This window comes from Phodopus roborovskii, unplaced genomic scaffold, assembly GCF_943737965.1.
Source record: "Phodopus roborovskii unplaced genomic scaffold, PHOROB, whole genome shotgun sequence".
NCBI classification, from domain to species: Eukaryota; Metazoa; Chordata; class Mammalia; order Rodentia; family Cricetidae; genus Phodopus; species Phodopus roborovskii.
In genome coordinates this window covers 21,759,082-21,784,852 of record NW_026126549.1, presented here as the reverse complement: position 1 = coordinate 21,784,852, position 25,771 = coordinate 21,759,082, and the positions used below count along the sequence as shown (strand labels likewise).

General features: G+C 37.0%; 1 long non-coding RNA gene across 1 annotated transcript; it reads left to right on the top strand.

Moving 5' to 3' along the window:
- Positions 1-11,932: 11,932 nt before the first annotated feature.
- Positions 11,933-22,790, top strand: LOC127234237 (uncharacterized). The gene is made up of 3 exons (XR_007835561.1): positions 11,933-12,035; positions 15,381-15,511; positions 22,706-22,790. It is a non-coding gene; the product is annotated as an uncharacterized LOC127234237 (long non-coding RNA).
- Positions 22,791-25,771: the final 2,981 nt, after the last annotated feature.

The following is a 25,771-nucleotide window of genomic DNA, read 5'->3' as shown; positions in this document are numbered from 1 at the left end:
TGGGAAACGGAAGCACACACAAAAAAATGTTTACAGGTCACATATTTTAGCTTCTCTCTTCCTCTTTATTCTCTCTACTGCTCACTTCTCTAGTACTCCATCTTCCAAACATCTCCAGAGAATATTTTCTAAATCAAAGACCTCATCTCTCATTCATCACTAAGTATGTTTCAGTCAGTCTCACTTCTACTACCCCCAGTATCAGCCGCTCACTTCCCTGACCGATGCTCTCTATTTTCTACTTTCCTTCAGTCTAGTCACCCCTCTCAGAATCTCCTTTATGTCTTCAAGTTAGCATGTTTTTATACCTCTCTCAGCTTTCTGATTTCAATACCACCACTCAGCGCTTTTGCTATCATCTCTAAAAGGCTTGCCATCTGTGTTTGTTTCTCCTAGATCAGCACCTATGATAATATTCTCCCATTAATTCTAATATCTGCCTTCTATGTTAGTTTGAACTTACACCTAGAAAGCCATGTGTTCAAAATTTCAACGAATTAAAATTTTCCAACAAATAAGAAAGCAGCAAAACAATGGTGCTTTATTCTAATATCAATTCCTGATCTAGCTACGTGAGTTCATGTTCTGTACTAATCCCCATCAAGCTTCCTAAAAACAATTTGTAAATGCACAAAAAATGGAGAGCACTTAAGATTGCCCTGGACATTTTGAAGGAATAACCAACAGGCTGTGATCTTGTACATGACACAGCCTAAGACTCCTTATTACATTTTGGGGGGGGGCACCTCTTACAACATCACTTTGGAATTCTCATTTGTAACTTGAAAGGAAAGTTGCTGTAAGAGTTTAAAGATACACAAATTAAGTAACATAAAGTAAATCTGTTACATAGCCAAAAATCTGTTTCCAGGACTGAAGCCGACACAAATTCTAAGACGACACCTCACCCTGTTTCATTTTTAAGTAGATTGCCCACATATTTAAGGAAAGCAGACATTACTTCACCCAGTAACACGGTCTTTCAGAAACAATCGACACATGTCTCTGTCAGAGAGCATGATATTGAAGTAATAACTTTGCAATATTATTTACCAGTAATCATACAGATCAAGGCTATAGAAGCTAAAGTCATAAGGACATTCCTTAATTAAACACACAGTCATGAATGCATCCTGAAAACTCACACACCCGAAGTCATGAGCCAATAGAGAATTAAGCTTTTGAAGAGCTCTGTGTAAGCAAAAAAAGATTTTGTACAAATGCTTCTGGAAACTTGGGTCACTTGGAGTTACTGAATTCTATCTATAACAGGAGGCATTCGATATGCATAAGCAGGCCCAGAGGCTTAAACAGCTTAGGCTAGCTGGCCATGCTCCAGCAGCTCTTCAAAGAACAAGCCTAGCTTTGGGATGTGAGTCTGTGCTTACAACCATTACCAAATTATTCATGGTTTTGTTTGCCTATGTGTGAGTATCCTGCTCTGAGGACGGCTGTGAGACCTTCCAGCACCCAAACCTTCATTCTGTTCCTCTAGGATGTGTTCCCTTCCTTCCCTACATCACTCCTTCTAGAAATTAAGCCCAATGGCACACAATGAAAGATACCATGAATGAGATTACACTGTGCTTTCTGCTCACCCTGCCTCTGCTTTGCCTGTAAGTTTGGGCTCCACTTTCTTATTTATCAGTAAGTCCTACAGATTACATCAACCTTTTGTCACTGCATCCAATAGGTAGTAACTTGTCCTCCCTATCATACGAATTATATGTAAAGTTTGTATGATGCAATGGTTAAGCTTGGGGAGACTGCAAATGTAGAAATCACTAAGATCAAAGATAGGTTAGCCATTTCTAAGTAACCCCAGGTGAATGGTTTGCCTTTTGACTTTTAATGTCCAGCTGTCAAAACATGAACTCTAGACCTACAACTGTGGAGTTCAGAGGACCAGACTAGGATTAGGCCCTCAGTATGTGGGAGACAGTTATAAAGCTTGGACTATCAGAGGGGACCCTGGCAGTAGGACCACATTTAAAACCGAGTACATGAGCTAGCTTGTTGGAACCCATTTGCTATGGTGGGATGGCATGCTCAGTCTTAATACATTGCAGAGGGGCCTGCCCCTGCCCCAACCTATTGTGCCAGGTTGTGTTGACTCCTTATGGGAATCCTTACCAGTGAGGAGGAGTAGACTGGGGGTGAGCTAGGGGGGTAAGGGAGATGGGAGGAGGCGAGGGGGGATGGGAGGAGGGGGTGGGAGGGAAATCTGTGGTTGGAATGTAAAATGAAATAAAAAGTTTAAAAAACCCACAGATATCTCAGTTTCTTACAGGTTATCTTCAGTTAATGAATATAGAGTATGTCATACTGTGACTGATAGATAGTTAACCATCAAATGGTGAGTTTAAAAAACAATACCAAAAATCTGTGATTGTCATAGTTTGCTTACTAACTATGTAGGTGATTTTGAACTTATATGTTTTATTCCCAACTCTATCCTAACTGCCATCCCTACCTGTTCTTGCCCTGAGCTACAGCACAGTCAACCACCTATCACAGCAGAAGTCAGCCAAATGACAGGACTGCAAGACATAAAAATATAGAATCATCACATTTGAGACTCAGGAAGAGCTACAACATTTCCTGATTTGGGAGGCAAAAGCTACCATGTGTCTTTTCTTGGCTTTGGGATTCCTTATAACAGGACTTTGATTTTGATCATCTTGTGTCTGCACTAGGTATTTGGTTATTTTCCTACTATCAGTCCTACAGTTAATGATGCCTCATGTGAATACCTAACTTTTAAACTTTCAGAGGAAAATAAAAATTTAAACAAATCTGATCTTGGATATATTTGAAGCTATAGATTCACTGTTCTAATGCCCTTGATTCCCACCACACTTGAATTCTATATTGCCTGAAAATAACAAGTGGGACAAGTATTACTTAGCAAGTGCAGAAATCAGGAGAGCTAGCTCAGTGCCTCTGCATGTGAAGAAATGTCCCCTAAATGGATGGTTGATGAATGTTCTAACCTAAGAGAGACGCAGAGGTGGAGCCAGGTGACCAGAATAGCAGTGAAGAATAGGTGTTAGGGAGTCAGCCTATGCAACAGTTTGAAGAAATGGTTCATAGATCTGGTTCATGGCCACTGGAAAGCTCATGATATTATTAAACCACATGTGTGCCATAAGCATTCTTATATTACTCAAGACATGATTAAATAAGGCAGGGATAGGGAGGACAAGGACCATAGAAGTAGACGTATAATTATAAAGTATCCTAAGTATAAATTTGCTCTGACTTTGGGGTTTGCCAACAGCATCAACATACCTAATTCGTAGAAAAATGGACTTCTTTCTTAAATAACTACAGGCTTCTTTGACCATTGTGCTTCAAGGGATTTATTAGTTTGCTAAAATAGTTCCAGTGTGACCATGAAAGCAGCCTTAATAGACCAAATGAACAAAGAAAGAAGAGGATACAGCAGGGTGTGTATCACCCCGGTTCCTTTTTCTCTATAAACGTTCCCAGGATGAACAAAGAAAAAAGTTCAGAACATATTATAAATGAACATTTTGGTAAAATAACTCTGGAAATTGAGTCAGTTTAAGAAGGAAATAATCTTGTAATTCAGCAAGGTTTAGGGTTTCACAATGCAGTTGCAGTGACTTTCTTTAAAAATCATTTATTGATAAATAAAATATGAGTCACAATAGAAATTATAACAAAAGTTGCAATCTTTTTTATTCATAAGATACTTTCCTTTTGGTTTCCCATGTGTATTCATTATACAAAATGACATTTTTTGCAGCACTTCTATATGTGGATGTCATATACTTTGCCCATATTCAGAATCCATTATATTTTTTTGTTCTCCTTTCCCTCTTTTCCTGGTTTCCTTCCTGCTCTTAAATGCATAAATATTTTAAATATATATATATATATATATATATATATATATATATTCCATATATGAATGGAAAAGATGTCATACCTGTTTTTCTGGGTGCAGCTTATTTTGCTTCTCATTATGATCTCCAGTTATTTCCATTTTCTGGAAAATGTCATAATTTTATTTTCCTTTGTGTATGGATAAGATTCTATATATGTAGGACATGGTTTCTTTACCTATTCACCTGACTCCGGAAATCACAATCTTTAAGAAGCCTCTTAGCTCTTTAGTTTTTACATGAATATACAATTTTTACACACTGATTTTCTTATCATATTTATTGTTTTTATTTTTTTGTTTTATGTTTTTATTTTGTTTGTTAAATCATTAAGATGCGTTTTTCTCTGGTCCTTTTTTCTCTCCACACCAAACAGTGACTACCTAAGATAGTTGGGACATACAATAGCACTAAAAATATAACTATCAGAATAGTAATATAATGTTTTCAATTCTTGTATGTGTATTAGCAAAACTAACATTTACTTTAATAATTATTTCATGGTAAGAAAAAAAGCTAGAATACCTTTTATGTGATTACATATTTTGATTTGGGGGGCTTTTATCCCATTATTTCTTCTTTCTTTTTTCCCCATTTTATTTAAATTTGAAAAAATATTGTTTAACTTATCAATTCCAGTTCCCTCACCTTACCATCCTGCCCTATCACTCCCATCAAACTCCAACCTATCCCCTTTCTGCTCCCTAGGAAGGGTGAGGCCTTCCATGGGGAGTCTTCAAAGTCTGTCATATCATTTTGGGAAGGGCCTAGGCCCTCCTTCAAGTGTCTAGGCTGAGAAAGTGTCCCTTTATGTGGGACTAGGGATAAATATTGATCCATTACTAGAGGCCCCATAGACTGCCCAGTCCTCCTAACTAACACCCACATTCAGGGGGTCTGCGTCAGGCCTATGCTGATTTCCCAGCTATCAGACTTGGGTGCATGAACTCCCCCTTGTTCAAATCAGCTGATTCTGTGGGTTTGTTCAGCCTGGTCTTGACCCATTTGCTCATTACTCCACCCTCTTTGTAACTGGATTCCAGGAGTTCAGCTAGTATTTAGCTGTGGATGTCTGCTTCTATTTTCATCAGCTACTGGATGAAGGCTCTAGGATGGCATATAAGGTAGTCATCAATCTCATTATCAGGATTTAAGGTACGGGTCATCCTTGTAGATCTCTGGGCATTTCCCTAGTGCCAGATTTCTCCTTAAATCTATAAGGGCTCACTCTATTATGATATCTCTTTCCTTGTTCTCTATTCTTTCCCTGTCTCAATCTTCCTGTTCCCTCATGCCCATCTCTCCCCTCCTCTTCTCTTTCTCCTAACTCCTTCTCCCCTCCCTCCATGATCCTAGTTTACTCAGGAGAGCTTGTCCCTTTCCCCTTCTTCAGGGGACCATGTATGTCTCTCTTAGTGTCCTGCTCGTTTCCTAGCTTTTCTGGTGGTGTGAATCATAGGCTGGTAATCCTTTGCTCTATGTCTAAAATCCATATATGAATGAGTACATACCATGTTTGTATTTTCGTGAATGGGTTACCTCACTCAGGGTGGTTTCTTCTAATTCCATCTATTTTCCTGCAAATTTCAGATCCCATTGTTTTTCCACTGAGTAGTACTCCATTGTGTAAATGTATCACATTTTCTCCATCCATTCTACAGATGAGGGACATCTAGGTTTCTTTCAGGTTGTGGCTATTACAAATAATGTTTCTATGAACATAGTTGAGCAGACATCCTTGTTGTATGAATGCGCACATGCACTTTTTGGCATATATCATTCTTTTTAAAAATCAAGATAGTATCTGACTCAGGGACTGGCATTTAAGAACTCATGAAGACAAGTGGTCCTCAAACAGCATTCTGAGGAGTTCTAGTAGATCCTGTAATCACAGTAGGAGCAGAGGAATAATGGAAAGTGGCCCAAAGAGCCACCCTGCTATTCTGCTGTGTTTCAGAAATGCTTCTCTTCTAGCTGTGTGAATTTGAACAAGTTCTAAATCAGTTTGGCTCAACCTCCTTCATCTGAAGTTATGTTTTGATTCTCTTTGACCCACTTTGTAAGATTTGGATAAGTTTAAACAAGTTTATGATGATAAGTGTGTAGACTATTCATGAGCATCATAGAACCCAGTAAAACCATTATCAGTGTTGACAGACACAAAATGATGAGGGCTATGGTTGTCACACACAAAGCAGCAATCATATCCTGTGATTCCTGTCAGATACTGTTGTGCGCTTTGGGTCCTGAGGCTAAGCAGGTTCTCACTAACTGAAGCAGTCAGAAGCTCAATTCAAAAGCTCTTATTTTTAATCAAGGTCACTCTACTATATTTGCCCTTGAGATCACAAAGGAAAACCAACTGAGATAATTCTTGATGTCTCTAAGATATTTCTTGCATTCCTTCTGAGTTTAAAAACACTAGTTGGAAAAAAAAAAAAAAAACCTCTTGTATCAGGTTCTGTACAAAATGCTTGACATCATGATCTTACTGAATTGAAAAGTAAAAGGCACAAGTCAATGAATACAGACTTTTTATTATGTCTAGATTACAAAATTCCTGACAATATCCATAACATTCACCATGGTATATCTAACACCTACTTTGTTATAAAACATAACATACAAGAGCTGAAAACAAAAACCAAATAAGAACTACAAGTTAACCACTGGTGTGTCTTTCCCCTTACTTAGGAATGTGAAATTTAATTGCAGATATGTTCAACACAGATAGAAATGGTGGAACTTTGATTGACAGCACTGTTATTTGGCTTTAGAACTACGCTCTCAAACAAGCTTACCTTGTACTTCCCAGGAACATCATAATCCCAATTATCATAGCAGCACTTTGGGACAAATTTCCAGATGCCATTTTTATTGATGGGAAAATAATGTGAATTCTGTCACTCAGACTTCTCAGGCCATGATAATTATGTCCATTTCCTGTTACTAACCTTGACTTTTGGCCTATGAACAATAAAGGTAAGAAAAAGTGCTGGTATGTTGTATAATATTGTAATATTACATTGTAATATTACATTGATTGTAATATTGTAATATTACATTGATTTGCGCTGTGGGGTATTTGTGTTAAATGGTGTGAAAACGTGTTGCATTCTTTTATGTTGCATTTGTTTAACTCTGTGAAGTTGTATTACTTTGCTTGCTTAAAACACCTGATGGGTCTAATAGAGAGCTGACCAACCAATAGCTAGGCAGTAAAGTATTAGGCAGAACTGACAAGCAGGGAGAATAAATAGAAGGTGAAAAAGAGGAGGAACAAGAAAAGGAGGAGGGAAGGATGCCATGGGTCAGCCACACAATCAGACATGGAACAAGAAAGAAAGAAAAGATACACAGAAATAAAGGTGAAAGCCCAGAGGCAAAAGGTAGATGGGATAATTTAACTTAAGAAATACTGGCTAAAAAACAAGTCAAGCTAAGGCTGGGCAATTATAAGAAAAAGTCTCTGTGGATTTATTGGGTGGCAGGCCCCAAAGAGCAAAGAGTAAGAGAAGAAAAACCCACAACTACACTAGTAGTTTTTCATAGAGCCATGGGTGACTTTTAAAAGTTTAATTTTAATGTTTTAATTGATATAGAATTACATTACTTAACCCCTGTTCTCTTTCCAACCACCCTCAGCTAACCCTCTTTAAACCCCTTCATGTCTCACAACTCTCACATTAGTAGCCTCTTTTCTTTGATTAACATTGGTGTGTGTGTGTGTGTGTGTGTGTGTGTGTGTGTGTGTGTGTACAGTCTGCTTGGCCTATTTTTGTCCATGGTGTGTACATGGTTTCAAGGCTGACCACTCTACATTGTATAACCAATAAAGAGGCTCATTCCCAAAGAGGTGAATTCTCCTTCTACCTGCAGTCTTTCCTTGCCTGTAGTTCTTTGTCTAAGGATGGGGCCTGGCCAAGTTTTACTCCTTCCACATTAACACAAACCTTGACATTGCTGTTGCTGCAGTCTTGTTTGTGCAGACATTTCTAGGAGAGACTATTCCACTGAAGTCTTCCTGGTGTCCTGGGTCTTACTTTCTTTCTTCCTCCTCTTTCTCCATGTTCCCAGAACCATAGATGCGAGGACTGGGATAAGATGTAACCACTGGGGCTGGGTTCCCCACATCTGTCAATCTCTGCATTGTGGCTACTTGCAGTTTTCTGTGATGGTCTCCATTTGCTGTAAATGGAGGCTTCAGTAATAAGGGAGGGTTGCTACATTTATCTGTGGTATAAGAATAAGATTTAGGATGCTAAGGAACTATGCTTGTCTAGCAAAGCAAAGCAGCAGAAGTCAGTTCTTTTCTAAGGTCTATGACCTCACCACCCTTGCATAGTTGGATAGATTTACAGTTCTGGGGCATTATTTCCCTCCTGTTGGGTGGGTCTTCAGTGCAATTAGACAGCTATTGGTCGCCATTAACAAGTAAGTGCTACTTACTGCACCTTTATGCATATTTTGACATGCTGGTAATGGCCATGATTCATGGGTATTGCACCTGACTAGGACTGGTTAATTGGTTCCTTCCTTTGGCAGACTGCATAGTATTTTCTGAAACCATGGAAACTAGACACACCCAGTTCAAATTATCTGAATCCTATGTCCTGAGTAAACAGTATCTTCAGCAACAGAGGTCTCTTCTTAACCCCTGAGAGGCAAGCAAGGGCTAGATCAATAATCTATAATGTTTTAGAAGTCATTTGGACAACATTGATCAACCATTTGCAAAGAGGGTTTATTATGCTCGGTACTAAGGTTTTGTTTGTTTATTTTGATAGTCTATAGTACATGTGGGGAACATTGTAAGCCAGAGCATCTTAACTTTCTTTAAATATATATGTGTCCATACATACATACATAAATGTATACATATGCACATACATACATGCACATAATATGTATACACATACAAACATGTGTGTGCATATACATACAGATATGCATTGTGTATAATTTTAGGTAAATGTAAAATAAATCTTGATAATGTGATGCATGGAGGCTTTACCGAACAACTTTGGAGCCATTTGGCCCTCACTCCTCCTTCTCCTTCTGTATTGACGTCCCTCTCTCCTACCCAGCTGCAACTCCTTCCCTGTTAGTTTTCTACTTCATATCACCTGTATCCTGCTATGCCCCTCCTAGGACCCTTCACCACCTATGTTCCCTTTATACTTTTCTGAGTACTCCATCTTGTATACTCACTGCTGAGGATTTGGATAGGAATCTCCAGTGAGACAGAACATGTGTTTGTTTTCCTGACTCTGGGTTACCTTAATCAACAGAATCTTTCCAGGATCCATTCATTTACCTGAAACAGACGGATAGTCATAGAACAAAAAAGAAGACCCAAACATACATGAGTACTCATAACTACAACAATCTGTTATTGACAAGAGATGTATTTGTGTGTGTGTGTGTGTGTGTGTGTGTGCCCGCACACGCACATGCACCCACGTGCAAAGGCAGCAGCATCTTCCACAATTGGTGATAGAAAAACATGAATGTCCACATGCAGAAAATGCTATTTTGCATATCATGTCAAGAATAACTTGTAAACGTTTGATTCAGGATAAGTTGCTTCCTCTCGTTAGGCATAGTGAGAAGTGCAAATGTTTTCCTTCTTTTTAACAATGGCAATGTGCTCAACAATTACTAAGTATGGCCTTTGAGACTATTCATAGATGTTTCTAGTTCTTTATAAAAATGTTTTCAGAGATTGTTGTAGAATAGAATATTATTTTAACTATGTAAATATGTGTCACATTTGTTTATGTTACAGAATATTGCTTTAACTATATAAAGATGTGTTGCATTTGTTTATGCTGTATTTGTTTAATTATGTAAAGATATGTTGCTGTTTCACCTTACCTTCCTAAGGCACCCAATTGGTCTAATAAAAGTCTGAATGACCAATAGCTAGGCAGTAGATGGATAGGCAAGGTGGGAGGGCAGAAAGAATAAATAGGAGGAGGAATCTAGACTCAGGAAGAGAGGAGAGAACAGTGGAGAAAAAAAGGAGGACTCCTAGGGTCAGGCAGGCAGGCAGCCACCAGCCAGTCAGCCAGAGTAGAATGTACAGAATGAAAGAAAAGTAAAAAGCACTAAGGCAAAACCTATATGAAAAGAAACAGGTCAAAATAAGTTATAAATGACAAGATGAAGACAAGCATTTATAACTAATATGATCTCTGAGTCATGATTTGGGGGCTGGAGGTCAAAAAAAGCCTACTACAGAAGACTTTGTATATTTTTATTTTATGTATAAGTATTTTGCCTGCATGTATGTCTGACCAGAGTGCATGTGCAATGTTCCAGAGGCCAGAAGAGGGTGTTGAATCCTTGAAACCACATTTAAAGATGACTCTGAACCCCTATTTATGTGCTAGGAATCAACCCTGGTCCTAAGCCACTGGGTGACCTCTTTAGACTAATTATACTTGAACTTTTAGTCAGTCCTGTTTGGAAACAATCATTGTCAAAGAACCAGGGACCACTTAGTCCACACACAGCAGATTTTTAACATATTCACATAAATCACAATTCTAGTGCTTCAAAGATGTGAGGTTTTTTTTTTCTACAGGAAAGCGGTAGATTCCCAGGTGTTTGGACCTTCCTCTGATTAGCTCCATTCATCACACCACCATATCTGAACAGTTCATTTCCTACTGGAGAGCAGTGTGTATCACTGTTCAAACCATGGCAACTGAAATCAGTGAATGCTTAAGGTCCATGCTATATATATAAGCTTAAGGTCCATGCTATATCATGTCCTGGAAGCCTTCCAGTTGAAGAGGAATCTAAATAAAAGAACCAAATAGCTAGTGATAACAGCCTGATCACTAAAACAAACCCACAAGCAGATGAAATTATTGCATGTAATGAGTACTGGACTCAAGGACATGTCTCTAAAGCTTCCTTTTACCATCATTCAGTTCTGAGGTCTTGGACAACTGGTCTCTGCCTTTATAAAATGAGGAGATGAAACTACCCACCTCACTCTTCTATGCTAATCAACTGACTCAGAAGATGTGAACACACTAACACCGATATGCCAGCCAAATGTAAACAAGCATTAATTTAGGTCAGTCATATTATGTAATTGCCTTTCAAACGAATTTTTTTCTCAATGACTCACTAATCCTTTTTAAATTGGTTTAGGGTTCTGTTCATGGAAATAGCCATTTCTTAATAGAGATGACACATCTGGTCAGGATGTATCACAGAACTTAAATAGTCTCAGGCCAGTTATAGCAGCTTGCATCTCTTGCCTTCATATTACTACCTTTTACCACTTTCAGCACTTCAAGAATAATAAGCCCTAGTACTTCCATTTGTCTTCTCAACTGAGAACCTATGTTCAGAAACCCTGGAGTTCTTTCAGGATAACAATAACCTGGTTTACACTTTTATTTATTTGTCTTACTGACAGTAAGTCCCTGATCACATGATCTCAGAATTGGAGTCAACCATCCACCCCAACTCCTTTCTGTAAAATGAAGTTTCCTAAGGGATCCCTGGCCACAATCACCTTGGTTCCCAAGCCACATGAAGACACAACTGAGAAAGAAAACTACAGACCAATATCCCTCATGAACATCGATGCAAACATACTCAATAAAATACTGGCAAATCGAATCCAAGAACACATCAGAAAAATTATCCACAATGACCAAGTAGGCTTCATTCCTGGGTTGCAGGGATGGTTTAACATACGAAAATCTATCAACATGATCCACCATATAAACAAACTGAAAAAGAAAAACCATATGATTATCTCACTAGATGCTGAAAAAGCTTTTGAACAACAAGGCCTCACTCTACAGTCCCTTAATAAGGAATGTTTTCTCTTAGAAGTCTTCTTGGTGCTTGATAACATAATGACTTTTGCTTTCGTGTCACATGGAAATAGAATAATTGCAGAGTGACATCATAATAAGGTCTGAGGTTCTCAAAGTGGGGTGGTCACCACTGATTTCTTAGCAGAACTTGATCAATCTTGAGGATCTTGCTAAGAAACTCTGGGCTGAAGGAATCCAGGCAGAGGAGCTGCATTGCTTCCCATGGAAAAGTCAAAAGTATTCCTCCTGGCTTTCTTGGCCACTAGCTTTTTCTCATGTAAGAATCTGTCAGAGAATACCAGGGAAGGAACAAGCTTTTAATATCCCAGGGTGGGGGAGCACATAAATAAGTACTTCTACTCATATGTAGAAAATTTTGGAAACCTGAGTTTTTTCTTTTCCTCAGAGATGAAGAATTTAATATCTTAACTTAGGTTTTAAAGCAACAGTCTATGAGGACTGCAATCAATATGAGAGATAATTTGGCCTTCTGTGTTGGCTATCAGTGTTTGTTTCACTCTTTTTCTTTCTAGTTCTTTCTCCTCAATTCTCATGTGTATGTGGGGGGCAACTGGTGTGCATACACAACACATTTTAAACAAAGTAACATCAGCTTTGGAAATAGCTTACTATTGAAGGACTAAGGTTGTCAAATCTCTGAATGTCTCAGCATGCATCTGCTAACATCTGAAGTAGATGATGTAATTTGCCACATCAATGATAGGGTAGAGGGCCAGGTGAAGGGATGTCCCAGTAGCAGGGCTTGAAAGAAACCAATGTTGTAAAGCAGAATGTAAAATACAAAGCTAAAAGAATCATTAATAATTTGGGTAACTACCGACATAGGATCTCCTCAAAAATGAGCTTCCTTACCAACAGGTAGAAACTATAGAAAGGAAGATTTTATTAGAGACAGAGATAACCAACGAAGGTGGCATCTACGGTGTCTGTCAACAAACAGCTGGGATGATATGAAGAATTAGTCCTTTCTCAGAAACAAATCTACTCAATACCAGTAGTGTATAACATTGCTGAGTCCCTGATGATGAAGCTTTTGGTTATGTCCTGCTTAAGGTCGGCAGTAAATTTAGGAATATGTCAAGTTTGAGTTTTTAGACAAAATATCAAGACTCTTTTGAAAGGTATATTATTTTATATATTTGGATGTTTTGCCTGCATGTAAGTCTATGCCTGGTAACCATGAAGGGCAGAAGAAGGCCTCAGATCCCCTGGAACTGGAGTTACAGATGGTTGTGTGTCGCCATGTAGATGCTGGAAATTGAATCCATGTCCTCTGTGAGAGCAACAAAAGCTCTAAACTGCTGAACCATCTCTCCAGCCGGAGAATGTCTTGAACAAGAAGAGAGAAAGGAAACAAATTTGGGGATCAGGAGTGTTTCAGAACTTTGTGTGAAGGAGACAGCTTTCTCAGTTCTATGATCCATATTTATGTGACTGACTTGAGTGACACATTTCAACACCTCATTGTTTTATTGGATACTTTAACATTTTTATTACAGATATTATTGGTGACATGTCATTTAAGGTAAGTTCACCTCTGTATAAGAATATTTTCCCACTCTTGTAATTTCTTTTATTTTAAGCCATATGGTCATTAGCATATGGTTAACCTTGTGGTTAGCATCTGGTCATTTTCAGTCTTCATGATGTCAGTTTCATTCGATTCATACTCAGGAACTCTGTCAAAATCAATCCCGGGGGTCAATGAGACACTCTCATATCCTTTTAGTCATTGACAAAAAGAGCTCCTAACTGGTCCCTCTTTCTATCTGCACTGACTCTCTTAATGCTAACCTGCTCCAAGCACTGGCACACAATGGTCACTTGTTTGAGAAAAAAGAGTTATGTAGTTGCATCAGAAGCCAAATAGCTGAAAAAAATCATGAAATATTTGCCACCTAGCTCCAAAGAGATGATTTTGGCCAAACTCAGCTTTAATCTTGAGAATGGAGTCTTTACAACAGAAACCTAAGTGAAATGTCTTTTTATTCAAATCATTGACTCCTAATGTTCTTAAGATAATGTCCTGTGTACCTCACAGTGCCTCTTCTCCAGGAAAGACGCCTCACCTATTTTTTTTCTAGATTCTAGTTAATAGTGTATGAAGGCAACATGCTATTTCATTTGTACTATTGAGTATATAATTTATTCTAATTTTTAAATTTAGGGAATTTGCATACATGAGTAATGTATTCATATCACCTCTGCTCCACCAAAGCCACAGGGAAACATAATTTTATAAGTTTACTTAAGAATACATATACTTGTCTCTAACTAAAAATACTTGTAAAGGCCAAAGGGATGGCTCAGTGATTAAGAGCACTGGTTGCTCTTCCAGAGGACCAGGTTCATGTTTTTAGGACCCATATGGTGGTTCACAGCCAGTCTTAACTCCAGTCCTTAGAGATTAACCACATTTTCTGGACTTCAAGGGTGTTAGACATGCACACAGTGCACATATATACATATAATCAAAACACTCATATACATAGAATAAAAACAAATCTTTAAAAAAAATACTTGCCAGGTAATGGTGGCACACACCTTTAATCCCAGCACTCGGGAGGCAGAGGCAGGCAGATGTCTATGAGTTCTAGGCTAGCATAGAATCTATCAAGCATACCATCCTGAAAAAAAGAAGATAGAAACAATATTTCCCTCAAAGAAGTCAAATAGTTTCAGTATTCTAATTAACATGATAATGAAGCTCTAATTTTTAAAAATTACTGCTATTCTATAATGTTTTAGAAAAATGTAACTATAATTTCAAATTTATTATTGAAAATTATGCTTAAGACAAATTTACAGTGTTTACAAAGTTCAAAACTTGCCAATTTAAAGAAAAAAATATTTTAAAGAAACATATCAAATGGACTTGGGAGGAATTGTAATTGAAGTGACTGAAGCTTTGCAGACAGCTCTGTACTGGGAGGTTCCAGAAGCTTCCAGAGCACGGAAAAGTCTGGTGTGCTGCATGAATGTCCTGTGTGTTGGTCTGCTAGAGTAAGACAGTGCAGCAGCATGTGCCTGATCAGTGTGCTGCACAATGTTCTGACTTTCTAGCCTCCCTTCTTCCTGTAGATATTCTAATATCCACAATACCCCAGGGAAAGCGTATACTACTTCATGCTATCGAGGAAAACAAAATGGTGGGCAAATATTAGAACTATTTGACCATCACAACTCCTTCCTTTTCTATCCCAGAAACCCTATTCCCAGAGGCCTGTACTACACCCTGTATTTGGGATAGGAACACATACTATGTTCCCAGGAACACCACAGCTAAAATATGTCTCTGAAGAAATAAAACCATTGCCACAACAATAAAAATGCTAACCCAAATGGTTCTCTACCCTTCTAATAAATTTTCAGTACAGCCAAGGGTCTGGGCTAAGCAGCTTCAGTTACCTTACAAAATGCTAATCACAAAGGCCTGGCTTACTGAATTTATCAAAATATAGTTTTGATATTTGAGGTTTAAATGGGAGACATTTTACCATTGCTCTCCTTTGCATAAAAGAAAATCCCCAAATACTTTACGTTAGAAGCAGTTAATGGATCATCAGAGGACAGGATGTTTAACCTGTGAGTTTTGTTTTAGGTCATTTCGTGCAGTCATTATCAAAAGAAGTATGTGCAGAAGAAACACATATGCTCCATAAGAGTCAGCCCATTGTGTGCTTCTAACAATGTTACCTATCCTAATTCCTGTGTGTACTGCTTCGCCAACATGTAAGTTGATATGACACCCAAACCAGAACCCCTTGGAGAGTCTAATGTGTACCTGATATACAACAGCTAATTGGTATTTGCTATTTGAAAAAATTGCATATCAATTACTCAAGATATGAACCTGAAACTAAAAATTGGCATGACACTGGCTGAACTCCAGGGTTGTGTGAGAAGTGTGGCACTGAGTCCCACCTCCATGCTCATAAGAGAAACTTTTCTGAGTATGCTTTGAACATTAGTTTTATTAGGAGAATGGATGTTGAAAATTATCTTTGAAAATGATTGAAAAAAAAAATCACCCTTGACAAGATCAGACTAAAGAAAGAAGTCTTGGTATTCAAGGTCAGAGGCTTTAGGCTGAGTCCTGTCCCTGTGTAAGAGAGATCAAGAAGTCTCATAATTTCTCAGTCCTCATGTTCTTATCTTCAATTCTAACATCTGTCCTGTTTTCCCTTCACTCATCCTTATGCTCCAACCATGCTAACTCTTCTTTCCAGTTATTTTCAAATATATAGAGCCTATTTCTGCTTCCAAAACTTTGAACAAAATTTCTTCTCTTCAACAATATTTCCCCAGGTCCTTCTCAGGGCTACAGTTTCTTTATTGTTTGTGCTTCAACCTAAATTGATCTCTTTTTAAGTGGTAAATCTACACTCTCAGAGGAAAGGAGTCTTCCTGAACACCGATACAATGCACCTCTGGTGTTTTTCATATTAAATCTTACCTTTCTTTCATAATACGTGTAGTCTTCTAATATTTTAATTTTCTGTTTCTTATTTCTAATCTGTTGCCATACATAAGCTGCATTAAGTAAAAAAAATGATAGATAGCTATTGCTGAATTTTATACAGTGCCTGTGTCAACTATGCCATTAATAAGTGTTTATTTAACAAACTAAGAAGCTAGTGCTTCTCAAGAGAGAGTATAACAATGGGTGTCAAATTCACTTCAAAACTTAAAGCACCATTGTGGCATTTAAAGAAAATGTTATAACTTGATATTTTGCTTCAGTGTCTTAAGACATATTATTAGAAGTAAAGACTCTAGTATGAGTGACATGGGTTTTGATCTCAACTTATGTCTATGTGGTTTAAGACATATTAATATCATAATTACCTTCCCCTCAGAGACTGGCAATGTTAACTGAAAAGATAATACCTAAAGAAGGCTTAGCATAGTGGGCCTTAGTAAATAATAGCTTATGTCATTTGTGGTTGCTACCAACTAGAGACACAACCATCCCAATTTTACTGGGTCTGAGGGTTTTCCTAGGATATGATGTTTTGACAAAGGATGGTGATGAAACACCCAGAATGGGTGATAGCTTACCATCATTTTGTCTTCACAGTCAGTGCAGCTGTTGTATTTTCCATATTTATTGAATCTTTTTAGCCAGTTAACCTGTTCTACAGTTTTCCCCAATAGTACAAAAGTATCTTCTGGATATCACAAGGCCTCATTTAGTAGGTTTTCAGGATAATTCTGTGACATGGATAAGAATTCCTCTGAACAAACTAAGTACATGACTGTTTTCCTAAATTGACCCTCCACTTCCATTCTATGTTCACATTCACTGCCTAACCCCTCTCCTGAAGCTCAAGGTCTGGAGCAAAGAAAAACCTCTGAGACTTAAGAACTTACACTTTACATTTTAATACAATAATATTAAATACGAAGTCCCATCTCTTAAAGACTAGTACTACTCCATCTCAGGGCAATTATTTAATCTACCTATATCTATCTCTATCTATCTGTCTCTCTGTCTGTCTGTCTGTCTATCTATCTATCTATATATATATCTACTCATCCATTCATTATCTATTTTCCTTTTATTGAAAATAGGTTCTTCCAAGACAGGCTCCAAAAGCTACACAGAGAAATCCTGTGTCAAAAAAACAAAAAAAAAAATTTAAAAAAATTTAAAAAGATTCTTTCCTCATACAATATATCCTGATTATAGTTTCCCTTCCCTATACTCCTCCCAATTTTGACTCCCTTCTGGATTCACTCCCTTTCTGTCTCTCATTAGAAAATAACAGGCTTCCAAGAGATAACAAGAAAAATGTGACAAAATAAAAAACATAATGCAATATGATAAAACAAAAGCTATCATATTGAAGTTGAACACAGCAACCAAACAGGAGGAAGAGTCCCCAGAGTACGCACAAGAGTCAGATACCCACTTAATCACAGTCAGGAGTCCCGTAAAAATACTAAGCTAAAAGCTGTAATATATATACACAGAGGACCTGGTACAGACCCCTGTAGGTTCTGTGCTTGCTGCTTCAGAGTCTGTGATCTCTTGTGTACCTTCCTTAGTTGACTGGGTGGGCCATGTTCTCCTGGTTCTCCATCCCCTCTGGCTCTTAAAAAAATCTTCGTGGAATTTCCTGAGCTCTGAAGGGTGTGATTTGGTGGACAGCACCCATTTAGAGTCTTTTTCTGCACAGAGTCAGGCTCTGGGTCTCTGCATTTGTTCCCATATGCTGCTGGAAGAAGTCTCTGATGATGACTGGATAAGACAATGATTTTTGTGTATAGCAGAATATCATTAGGAGTAATTTTATTGATATTTTTTTCCCTGACCAGTAGGGTTTGGTTTTACCCCAAGTCTCTGGGCTATCTGGTTTCTGGTTCTTGGTTACCCTAGCACTTATGGATTTTATCTTGTGGAGTAGGACTTAGATCAAATCAGGATAATTTTCTTTTTTTAAAATTTTTTTATTTATTGTATATAACAAAGTCCATTTAAATGAAAACAAACATTTATAGACAATATTTGGGAATTTGGGCGTTGTTCTTTCCAAACTACTTCCTTCTGGTAAGGGGTGTTGTCATGGGGGAAATCAACCCCTCTACAATGTGAGCTTTCTGACCCAGCAGGTCCTGCCGCCTTTCTCATCCTCAAAGAAACACATGAACACTATATTTGTTATGAAGTTGTTGGCCATTGACTAAGGTTCTTATTGGCTAGCTCTGTCTTAATTATTAACCCATAACTACTAATCCATATATTTCCACGTGATTCTGGCTTACTGAGGAATGTCGGACCTGCAACTCCTTTGCCTGTTACACGATGACTGCTCAGTGTCTCTGCAGAGAAGAAAGGAGAGAGATTTCCTACCTATATCCTGATTCTGCCCAGCTATGTAACTTCCTGACTTTTTGAATTGATCTCCAGACCTCTACGGTTAGCTGGTGGCAAGTTTCTGCCAAGCTATGCTACTTGTTGCCTGGCCAAACAGCCAATCAGTGTTTTATTTATTAACCAATAAGAGGAACAAATATACAGAAAGATTTTCCCTATCACACCTCCAACCCTTGGCAGCTAGTGTCTGGAAACTTCTGGCCTACTTCCTGTCATTACAATTTTACCTATTCTAGACAATTTTTATAAATGAAACTATATGAAGCCTTTCATTTCTGGATTTTGGTTGCTTGGATGACTTTCTCCAGACACATTCATGATGTAGGAAACATTAATTCTTTGTGTCTTACTATGGCTGACATTTGGATTACTCTTTCATCCATTAATGAACATTAAGTTATTATTTAAGGCCAATGTGAATAATGCTATTACTTTCACATGCAAACATGTATTTAGACATATACTGCTATTTTTCTATGAGCATAATTCTATGAGTGGATGTTCTAGGGGGCAGATGGTAAGTTTGTGCTTAACATTTTCAGAATCATCAAACTTTTTTTCAAATTAGATACAATGTTTTAAAGTGCCACTACCATGATACCTTTGCTAATGCTTATTATCACCCATCATTTTGATGATAATCATGCAGGTGGGTAGAAAGTTATATCTGACATCATGTTTTATATTTCCCTAATGACCAATGTAGGTATTATTTCATACACTTAATAGTAATTTATATACTTATCCAAATTCCTTTCTCACTCTCTAGACATATTATTAATGATTTTTATGGTGGAAATGCAAGTGTCCTTCATTATGGGTACAATTTCCATGTGATATGTTAACTTCAAATCTTTTTTCTAGTATATGAGTTGTCCTTTCATATTACTAATCATGTTCTTTAAAGCACAGAAGATTTTAATTTTGATAAAGTACAGTCAATCTTGCACTTTGGGGTCATTGTTTAACTTAGGGACATGAAGATCGACAAGTATGTTTTAATCCAATAAAAGAGTGGTGGGTTCTACTTCCAAGTCCTTGGAGGTTTACTTTGAGTTTTTATTTGTTTTGTTTTTGTTTGTTTATAGGGACGATTGAATGAGTTAGGCATTATGAGATTCGGGCTTTTACACGTTTTTAAAGCTTTTGCACATGCATACATTGATTATTAAGCCTTTTCTTCATCACAGTCTCTATTTCCCTTTTCTGGCCCTTTGTCCCTTAGGTGTTTCGCAAATATTTTCATGACATGTGTTTAGATATGCACACACACATGCATATATGTATGACTTGGTGTGCACATATAAAACAAGAAACCATAAATGAGAAAAGGCATATAGTATTCATCTGAGACTGACCTCATTTACTTAATATAATTTTTTTCAGTTGCATTCATTTTCCCACCACAATTCCATTTCTCTATGCAGTTTATTTGGGTTTTGTGTGATGCTGATAGTATTAGGGCATTCAGCTTTGTTTTGTACATGAACATCCAGTTTTCCCACAAACATTGTGGGGTTAAAGTTGACTCTTTCCTTTATTGAATTGTCTTAACAGTTTTATTAAAAATTGTTTGACTACAAATATTCATTTTTAAGCTCTCAGTTCTTTAAGTGTATATGTCCTTTATCTCAATACTTCACTGTCTCAATTGCTATAGTTTCTTCTCTGTTTGGAATTAGTAAGAATGGGTTGTTGTTTCAGATTATTTGGTTATTTTGCATCCTGTGCTTAGGAAGCAGTAGAGATTTTTTACAGAATAATTCACAGATGTCAGCACCATAGCTCTGAGACTTAATACTAGGAAAAGTTAAATACTGTAAAAAATCTAGCTTGTATAATTTATTGTACATTTAAAACTAATATTTCCTGACAAATACTTGGTTATGTTTATATAACTGTGGCTGCAGATGACAAGGCTATGAATATCAGTTCTCCAATGCCCTTTACAGTCAAATATTTCCCAAGCTATTTTTCAAAGAGTTCTTAGCATCTCTTTACACAATAATGAGACTACAGCTTGTAGTTTTCTCAAAACAAATGTGCATCATTTGGCATGGTGGTGTGGCCATTTCAGAACCCTTGTCAGTGTTGCGCCTTGATATTTGTTCCCCCTTTGCTCTCCTGCTCATTTATCCCCCTCCCAGGCCAGCCCAGAGTTGATCCTACTTCTCCTGCACTATTTTTGAGGAGTTCCCACATAGCTATCATCTGGCTTACACTCTCATAGTTGGCTTCTTTCAGCCTTTAGTTTTCCTCTCCTCAGATTTTCTGGGAACTAAAAATGTGAGCCCAGGTCATATTTGTGATAGAGTGGGAGGGCAGAGACACTTTTACCTCTCCCCACATGTGGCCTCCCTCCTCGTTCTAGCCCTAGCAATGTTTTTGATTAATACTGTACCCAAAATCTGTGACTTTGTTTTGCTTAAAGTTTCATTACTTGTTCGCATTTATTTAATTTGTTTGTTGTAATGTTTGTGATTGAATCCACGTGTTACACATGGGGCAATAACTCTCTTATTGAGTTATACCCAGATCTCCACATATACCAACATAATTTTTCAAAAATCTTATGTATTTAATGTCAAGTTTTCTAAAAACAACTCTGTTGCATAATATTAAGCTTAAAAAGGAAACTGCCATATATATATACATATATATATATATATATATATATATATATGTTACAGGACTTTAATGTAGATGAATTACATATAAGCAAATATAAAGTATTAAAAGAATATGTGATTTTAACTTAGAATGTATTACATACCAGATTATATACTTGGTTCTACTTAGCAATTATCTACTTCACTATTCAAAACTGTCTTACAAAGTAGATATAAAAATGTCTACTTCTAGTTTTATATACAATAAAACAAACCTAGTGAGACTTGGGATTTTTCCAACTTAGAAATAAATCTGCAAATTTGATCTATACAAGAAGCAGGCTTAGCTTCCCATTTTATTATCTCAAGATTAGAATTTCATATCTGTACAGGGATCTAGAATTTTACAAAAACAGCTTCTTGGACCAAGTCCTTGCATAGCAGATATAAAGCCTTAAATTTTATTCTGAGTACCACAAAACTTCTTTTTAACTGTCATATGAATGTTTAATAAGCACCTTGTGAATTCCAGACATTGGTGCTAGGTGTAGTGAAAGCAAAGCAAACATCCAACAAGGTGCTATCACCCTCAAACTATTGTTTCAAATAGTATAGATACAAGTCTACTTTTATGAGAAAATAATTTACCAAAGCAAGGTCCTTATAATCTCATGATAGTACTGTGTAATAGGTTAGGCATGGGGGAGTCATTACCTTTTATATATAAAAACAGACTCCAAACTTAATATTCTTGTCCAAGTTTATATTGAGTATATTTATAGACAATGGATGTTTTCATAGTTTCAAATGAGTTTTATGTGGATATTTTTAGTTTTTAAAATGCTGGACCACTTTTATATTTAATATGAGTGTAAAGCCCACTGAAAGTAACATGTAGTATTTGGGTTTCCCTTGTAATTACGATTCTGTTGATAAACATTTTCACTGATTTTTCTATGCTCCCCTGATTTATTTTGTGACCATCATGTTATCTTTCTCATGATAGGGTATACCCCTGTTTATAGTTTATTCAGCATTTTCACAGTGAGTCCTCCACCATCTATGTCAGTAGGTTACCAATGTCACAAAATTTTATAGATCTGATCATTATAATTCAGGGAAGTGAAAATTTTTCCCAGGATACATCAACTTCTTGATTCCCACATCTTCTATCTGTTAGGACACAGGTTTTTATCTTTGCTAAAAACTCATAATTATTCACTATGGTTACAAAACAAAGGGATCTCCATGGCAGAAGGGTGCAGAAATGTTTAGTGAGGTGAGAAGAAAAATCTCTGTAGCTCAGGTCCATGTGTAAGTCAGAAGCTTACAAATCAAAGCTCCTGTCCCTTACAGTAATTATACAATTAGAGTAAGGAGAAGCAAGGTTATATTTTATACAAATTGTGTATAAATATTTAAATCACTTCTCCTTAGAGCTTTGGATTTTTCGCTTCGAATCCAATACAGTGGAAAATGTATGAAGCCCACTTCTTGATTATTCTTCATTCATCACAAGTGAGACATTTGAATCAAGCATCACCTTTTCTTCATAAAACAAAATTTATTATTATTACTTTACAAACCAATAAATTTGATCCTATGAAAGCTCTTCTTTGGCTTGAGATATAATTAATGGGACATGTGGGAACTATGTTTGATTCTAGAAATAAAACATTAAATTGAAACTTATCCCTGACTGAAAAATTAATAGTTTTAAAGAACTAATTGAGCTACTGGACATTTGCCAAGAAATACTATTTTTTCATGAGAGTCAGAAATTTGGCCAGATTCTTGGGTGTCAATTGTAACAACAACAGCAAAAAAAAAAAAAAAATGCATGCACTTCTGCAGCTTTCACTCCAGGGGAGAAACAAGAAAAGCAACACAGGTTAGTTAGCCTCCTATTATGTATGAGCCTTGCCATAAGATGAATAGTTTCACAGAACATTCACATCTGACAAATTCATTTTGTGCCTATGATGAATCACAACAAAGGTTGAATAACTGGTTAATCATGTCTGAATACTGGCAAAATATACACATTATCTAAGCCACAGAATATCAGATACACCCCTATATTAAGACTAATAAAATGACTGATGTTTCACCAATTACTACGTTTTCTTAGACTCAGTCATCCTTCCTTCTAATTAAGGTTTCTGAAGACACCTTATTGAAAGATTGTGCCTGTTTATGAGAGTACCCAATCAAAGTAAAGCCTCCCTTCTTTAAAATGAATGAGATCAACAATGCAAACTCCTACAGTAGGTCCTTTCTAATGTCTTCTGTGGCTATCCAAGTGTGTTTTCTCTAATAATAATAGCAATCCAAACTTTTTTGACTGTGTGTTATTTGTGGCCTTTGGATGAGACCATAATCTTGATCTTGTTGGTCAAGAAAGCTGCTTCTGCTGCTTCTTCTCCTTCTTCTTCTTCTTCTTCTTCTTCTTCTTCTTCTTCTTCTTCTTCTTCTTCTTCTTCTTCTTCTTCTTCTTTTCTCCTTTTCTTCTTCTCCTCCTTTTCTTCTTCCTCTTATTCTTTTATCCTTCTTTCTTCTTCCTCCTGTCTTTTTCTTCTCTTCTCCAAAGTCATCTACAGAGTCACAAAGATTATGAAAATAGATTATCTGCAACTTTTGATGAACAAGGAGTAATTTGTTGGTTTGTCAGTCATTTTATTAACTCATACCCTGTCCTGCAAATAATCTAAGTAGTTAGTATTGTTAATGCAGTCAGATGCAGCAAAGAAATATGCTCAGTACTGATAATAAAGACATCATCCTGTCCAAAGAATATGTGTGCCAGTGGAGCACTAAGGTGGGGTGAGGGAACCCAAATAGCACTGATGTATAAGCAATACTGCTTCCACTTCCCTTTTCTTGACTATTACTGACATATCAACAACCTGTTGTCAAATTCTACCTAACTTTCGGTCACTGTGAGCATCTTCTTCTCTGTTGGTCTCTCATTTTCATCTCTGTTCTCATCGGTCTTCTGACTATGAAGCGCGGCCTTGTCCTAAAATCTAGAGATTACTCATTTTCCTCCTTAGTCTTAAAGACTTTGAGACTCCAGTGAAATCCTCACATAAATCCATACTAAGTTGTTTTTGTTTAACACAACAATTTAAATAAAATACTAGCTTTGTACCAGGATTTTAAAGTACACAGGGGTCCTGATTTTATTGAACTTTTTTCATAAATATATAATAATGTTTTCACCCTCCATTAAACTTCCTCCCACGACTCCTCCCAGATCTTCACCACTTTCCCATTCACCCAACTCCATGCCCCTCTCTTTTTCTCACTGTCTCCCTTGATATTTACTTATCTCTATGTCAAGAAATACTATTAGCATTCAGAGTCACAGGTAGCTTTAGTGGTTGAAGCTCTTCAATATCCTGTCCTGACTGAAAAAAAATACCCTCCAAATATCAACCATGCTCCTATAAGAAACAACTACCCTTCCAGATGACAGCTGTCAATTTAATCCATCTCTTCTGCTTTTCCTGCCCATATACGTTGCTAGTAATCAATGACAGCACACTCCACTGAGCTGGGTGAGACCTCAAAACTCTCTCTCAACAGAGTAACTAGGCATACTTTGCTATTAGACTCCAAGGAAGATAAACATTTACCATCTCTGTTCTTAATCCTTTCCCTTTGAACCTAAGTGACTATCCTGATACTTTGAACCTTACTGTACTATTTCCTTTCTATACCTTTAGTCATGTGAGTCCTTCTGAGGCATGGGCTCTTAGGGAAGAGCCCTGCTGCTTAGCTCTTTATTGATTATACCTTCACAATTGTTATCCTTTTTATTGATGTTCAAAGTTAACATAGAAAGCAATGCATTTTTATTATGCAGCCTGCAGGTGCCTTTGTCAGTAACTGTATGAGAGCATGTATTGCCTCAAATTCAATAAATGAACTACACCATCTAGTGGGGAACCCAGAGGTAGTATTTAACTAACTTGACAGGACAACAATTTCTATCATCTTCTGTATTGACTGAACTCCATACTTTAAAAAATGAGTGAAAGAAAAACAATATGGGGAGGTGCATACAGTTGGATGTACAATAATATATGGAGTTGAGATTCTATGATAACCTATAGAGTTAAAAAATGTAATATTCAGACATGGTTGTGTGAAAAAAAAATCACCCATATTTTGCCAGAAAGCTGTCCACTTGTTGGTAAAATCTAGGCTTTCATCTATCCTATAAGCTATTTTTTTTGAGAATTTTATATATGAGTGCTGAGTTTATATCATTTCCCCCATCCCTCTAACTCCTCCTCTGCACTCTTAAATTCATGATGTCTCTTTCTTACTATTGTTATACACATATATGTATAAATACATATATACCACCTGCTGAATTCATTTAGTGTTACTCATATATGTATTTAGGGATGACCCTTAGTATTAGATAATCATTTATGGGGTTCACTTCTAGGGAAGACTGATTCTCACTCTCAGTAGTCAATTAACGGTCTGTAG